This window comes from Nuphar pumila, chromosome 14, assembly GCF_984573655.1.
Source record: "Nuphar pumila chromosome 14, dmNupPumi1.hap1.1, whole genome shotgun sequence".
NCBI lineage: Eukaryota > Viridiplantae > Streptophyta > Magnoliopsida > Nymphaeales > Nymphaeaceae > Nuphar > Nuphar pumila.
The window spans coordinates 90,514,449-90,520,629 of NC_143262.1; positions in this window are offsets into that span (position 1 = coordinate 90,514,449).

Here is a 6,181-nt window from a genome sequence, read left to right on the forward strand (position 1 = left end):
CTATTTTCAAGATTTTCATGCTTTTTAAATATCTAATAATATCATGAGATCAGAATCTCAAGAAAAACTATTTTCAAGATTTTCGAGTGATGAAGGTCCAAAATTGTTATTTTTTTGTATAGTTGGTCCAAAACTGTTACTTATTGCTTGGATCTTAAACAACGAATTTAAGATCCGAGAATTAGAGATGCATCCACTACAAGAAAAATGCAGATTAGCGACAGACACTATCCATTACTAAATATGTTTAGCAAAGAATTGATGAGGGATTAGCGTTTGTCGCATATTCTTGGTCGCTAATTAGCATCAAAACTGATCCGTCGCTAATTTGCAACGGATTAGCGACGAACGCGATCCGTCACGAGTTCGTTGCTAAATAAGCACGAATTTGGTTTTGCAACTGATACATATCTGTCGCTAATTCATCATTATTTTAGCGATGGATTACATTTCATCGCAAAACCAAATATTAGCGACGGATAATATCCGTCGCTAATCTGTCGCAAAATTTAAAAAAAATAAAAAAATTTGTTTGAAATATAAATATCGAGAAAAAATTTCTCATTATATAATTTATATAAGCTGTGTATACTTCCTTGCATTCTTCAGTGAGCCACTTCCTTGCATTATACAATTTATTTGAGTTTTTATTGTTTTTGGAAGAAATCTTTTAAAACTACGATAAATTGAAGAAAAAGTCAAAATTTGTGATTATCCCTTAAACTATAATGTTAATGTGCACACAGAGAGGAAGATACAAACACAGATAGTTCCGGATTCAATGACCTAAGTTGGTCATGCACCTATCAATATCATCTGATGTTCTGGTCTAACAACCAACTAAAACCAGTTGACAAGATCCACAATAATACATAGTTAAATGTCCCTTGCTAACAGCAGTACTAGGACCAATGATTGCCTGCAAAGTTGCCCTGTTGTACTCATGATTTCAAAAAATACTAAAATCCCTTTCCATAATAAAGTTTTCTCTAATTTAAATATCCTAATATAAGTAATCCTACTCAAAACCATATCCAAAAAAGCTGAAACTTGGAAGTGCCCAAAGGAAAAAAGCATTCACCTTTAGTTCATGAAGTCTATCATCACTTTGGAAGAAGAATATTTCAATATAACAGTGATTGTGACTGACAAATAAATTTCCTCATAAAATATTGAATGGGCCCTGAAATATTTACTGTTGTAAAATGATAATCTACATATCACTAAACTAGACGTTTAGTTGTAACTGAAAAAAGATCTTAAACAAAAAATGGAATAAAGAAACACAAGGGACATTTTTAAAGGGAAGAGTTGTTCTCCGAGAACAATCAACACTGAATGGTCTATTACTTAGTGGAAGTGAAGGATGAAGAAAGAAAAACCACACAGAACTTGAGAGGCTCAAATAGTTATTGGGGCCTCGATGACAACTTTTGCAGCATCACCAACAACAAGAGCAATAGCAGCTTGTGCTTTTATGACTGGTTTATCAGGTTGAAATAATCATGTATAACTTATGTTTAGACAATAAAAAGAGAGTCAAAGTGTATTTTCTAGTGTTTGAATGAAGCATTTACTTACATATAAATATTGAATGAGTATTTTCATACCAAAAGCAAGTGTTATTATCCCTTGTTCTCCAATAGATATATCAGCCATAAAAGCAGGCCAAGCATCTGGAGTTATTCTATCTATGTCAATGAAACCAGAATGTTGATAAAGCGTCTGAAAGCAAGTATTGCAAAGCTTAAGTTTTCTACCTCCATAAAAATCTAACCTACTAAAATAACTAGATATTGATTAAGAATAACCTTTTTATCAACTTCTGGGATCTGACGTTTCTCAACCGCCATCTTCCAACTCACCAGGTCCTGACGCGAGAGAGGGTTGTAATCCATTTTTGGGTGGAAGGAAAAAGTCAGGAAGCAAAAGTCACATCAGTTTATGCAATAAAGAAAAAAGAAGACTGTTATATCATCTATTTTGTTTTATGAACTTTAGGTGCAGATTATGAGAAATGTACATTGACAAGGACCATATCTATGAGATACCAAGTAAGCTACCTGTCAGGGAAAAAAAAATATCTTTCTCCCTTTCACACAAAAGCTTGCTTGAGATAAGTCTTGCTTCTGCCAAGCCTGTATTGTACATTATCAGTTAGGTGACCATGCCATATACATAAAAATAAAAACTTTCAAATTTCAACAAGCCCAGTAGAACTTCCTTAAGGCCTAGAAGCAAATCTTATTGATCACCTTGAATTGATGTAAAGTCAAGGTCCTGAGGAGCAATATCATCAAACACAAGGTCTGTAACATTTTCAATATACATAGCTAGATACACCTTTGATATTGAATTTCTGAATACGGAAAGCAGTTACTATGCAACTGAACAAAAAAGCAACAACAATAAATGTTATTTATGTGATTTCTTGATGCTTTTGATGCCTCATTTTAAATTATTTTATACCCAAAAAGGCTTCAGAAACTAAACCAAATGTCCTCAAACAAAAACACAATTTATTTGTTCAAATTGTAATAAACAAGTTTTTTTTAATTTTAGCAACTTCATAGCTAAATAAGAGAATTTGTACATCTCAATGAATGGACTAAAAGAAAACATTTGCACCCTTCACATAACCGTATCAAACACCACAAAAGGCCACCAACCACTCAAATTTGGGCATTCCATCATTTGTTCAACTTCATCACATGCTATAAATTAAGAACCCCAACAAAAGATAAGGGTCAACACCATCTTCATTTTCCTACAATAATAATAATAATAAAACCAATACATTAATTCACAAGAAATCAATGCTACTTAATTCACCACAAAATTCATAGAGAAAAACAATAGAAACAAATGGCCTAGCAAAATCAAAATGGCTGACGCATTACACCCATAATATTTAACAGGTGAACCATTATACCCACAATATTGAATGAAAAAAATAAAATAAAAAATAGAGGAACTTTGAAAGAAGATGGTGAGAAGCGTGTGTCAAGCAAATCCCTCTGGAACATCTGGTGATGGAGCAACGTTGCAAAAAAAATCCGCAAAGAAAAAATCCACCAAAATAGAAAAGAAACCAGAGTTTTCGTAACACACCTTCATGAATCTCCCACACACCCAGATAATAATAATAAAAGAGGCTAAAAGGGAGAAGATAGAAACGAAGAAAGGAAGCCTTTGTTCTAAACAACTCACTCAATAAGAAAACATGAACTCTTTTCTTTCTTCAAGCTGAAGACCAAATAAAATGGTGCAGGCGATAGCACCTGGCTCAGGGCAACTGCAGACAAGGGGAAGGGGAGGAGGCATCACGGCGGCAATGAAAGAACAAAATGAAATGGTGGTGGTGGTGGTGGGGGGGGCTCAATTAGGGCTTTTACGAGAGAAAGGGAAAGAGAGCGAGGGAGAATTTCCGCCCTAAATGGGCCGATTTAAATAAAAAAGTAGCATCTCAAAATCCGCCGCTAAGTAGCGACGGAGTAGCAATGGAAAAAATTTGTTGCTCATCCATCGCTAAATTGTGATGGATTCTGAGATAGAATGTTTAGTCGCTAATCCATCGCTAATTAGCGACGGATTTTGAGACAGAATATTTCTGTCGCTAATTCCAATTTTAGGGACGACTTGTTTACTCTAGCTAATCGATCATAAATTCGCGACAAAAATAATCTGTCATAAATTTTTGTCGCTAATTAATGTTTTTCTTGTAGTGATCTATTTTTGGCCCAAACCGTATCGATAACATTCAATGCTTCTTTACTTTGAATTTTGGCGTAGGCCGTAAATCGTATTCAATATACATATTCGAGATTAGGGATATACAAAGTTTGGATTCAGATTGAAAGTGGCCAACAACATATTGGAATAATCTCATATTCAAATGTTGGAAAACTGATTTTAGATCTATTTTTTTTTTACTTATAAACGGACTCAGATATATGTCAAATTTGAATATTTGTCGAATTTGGTAGCAAAAGATCAAAACCATGTATGCTATCATATTATAATTTGGTATGGTTTTGGCTTACCAAATGCAACTAAACAGAATCAAATTCTGTCTATATCGGATAAAACACTATGTTCCACTATATCCTATATTACACATGGAGAAACCATGTTGTTTGATTGAAGAAGAATATAATGAACTTTTACGTTTCATGTGAGAGAGAGATGCTAATATCACTACAAGAAAAATGTGGATTAGCGACAGTCTCTATCTGTCGATAATCCATCGCAAACTCCGTCGCTAACGTGTTTAGCAACGGATTATCGACGGATAGAGTCTGTCACATAATCCTAGTCGCTAAATTGTGACAGACTTTATCTGTCGCCAATCCGTCGCTAACTAGAGACAGATTAGTGACGACCTATGCTCGTCGCTAATTAGCGATAGATTATATCCGGATATAAACCATCGCTAACTTTTGGTCGGCAAGTTAGCGATGGATTAGCGACAGATTAAAGGTCGTCACAAAACATTGCCTGATTGAAATTGTCGAGGACTTAGCGACGAACATAATCCGTGGCAAAATTAAAAAAAAAAAAAAAAAAAAGAACCCTGAGGTGTGCGCCTCATACGCCTTGAGGCGCGCCTCAAGCTCTTTAGATGAACAAAGAGCTACTTACCACAACTGATCAAGCAAAATACATAAAATGATGCATAAAAAATGATACCATTCAGAAAAATGCCAGTAGAACAAAATGAGCACTTAATGACTGCTTGAAGGCTAGGTTTCAAACCTTCGCATCTGTATCCATCTATGTGGGCTTGTCATCAGACTCTGGAACACCATTTTCAACACCCGAACCAGATGCATCATTGTAAGCTTTGGCATCCTGCATATTTACATCGCTATCGCCACTGGCCACAGGAGTAGAGATAATTATATTAGTTGCACTGCAGAAAAATGCAATGACTCTTATTGCTCAATTTTAATCTTCTGTTTCAACGTTTACAGAAACACAAAATGCTCCAAAAAAGTATATTAGAAACCAACTCTCACTAAGCACTCCTTTTGGGTCAGATGGGTTTAGACTAAAAACAGAAACAGAACATTCCCATTTTTCCCAAATTGGAGGAAGGCTTGAAGATTTCAATCCAGAAAAAATAAGAAAAACAAAGAATGTTACAACTCTCCATGAAACACTGCAGAGATGTTGTCTTTGTTTAGATTTACCAAGTAATAAGAGAATAGAATAAACAAATCCTAAAAAAAATGCAATAAGACAAAGAAAAAAAATCACAATTCATCTTAAGGAAACTTGAATTCACCTTACATTGATCAAAATCACCATACTGATCAACCAAAAACTTAACAATTCCTGAAGTGGCTCCAATCAGAACTAGCACAAAAGGAAGGAAACACTAAAATCAAAGAAACAAAAAAAGCTAAAAAGAAAGAAAAAATAAACTCTATTGAAGTCAAGCAATTCAATACCACAGACCGGAGCGCCCCCGATCCCTCATGTGTCCGACGAGCTCAGCCTCTTGTACTTCTTCTTAGAGCAGTAGGCCTTGGCGACGACCTCCATGATCTCCCGCTGCGACTCGAGGATCATCTTTATGCGCTTTATCTCCATCTCCATCCTCGACCGCTCCATCTTCCTCGCCATCTCCATCTTCAGGTTCTCTGCCCGCATCAACCTGTCGATAATCGACCTCACCGCGGAGGCGAGCTCCAGGAGCGTCTCTTGCTCCTCCGTCACCACGGAGGTCGTTGGGCTCACGGTCCGCTTCGAGAAGCTAGGGTTAAGGTTAAGGCCAAACCCGGGGCTGGAAGGACCACGAACGCCGTCGACACCAGTGCACCACTGGAGCTAGGGTTACGGTCGAGGTGGGCGAGGACGCCATCCAACTTGGTGTCGTAGCCGACGGAGGGGTCGTCACCATCGCCGGAGATGACGTGGACGACGACAGAGTCGACCTGGGGGAGGAGGGAAGCAAAGCGCCCTAAGCCACTCTGTAACGAGAGAGAGAGGGAGGGAGAATTTAGCGCCCTAATTTGATAGTTTTAATAAAAAATTAGCGACGAAAACTTTTCATTGCAAAATTCATTGCTAATTAGCGACAGAATATTTCTGCCATTTATTCATCGCTAAGTTGCGATCGGGTTTTTTTTCGTCAATCCGTCGCTAATTCGAGATGAATTGATGACGAAAGTTTTTC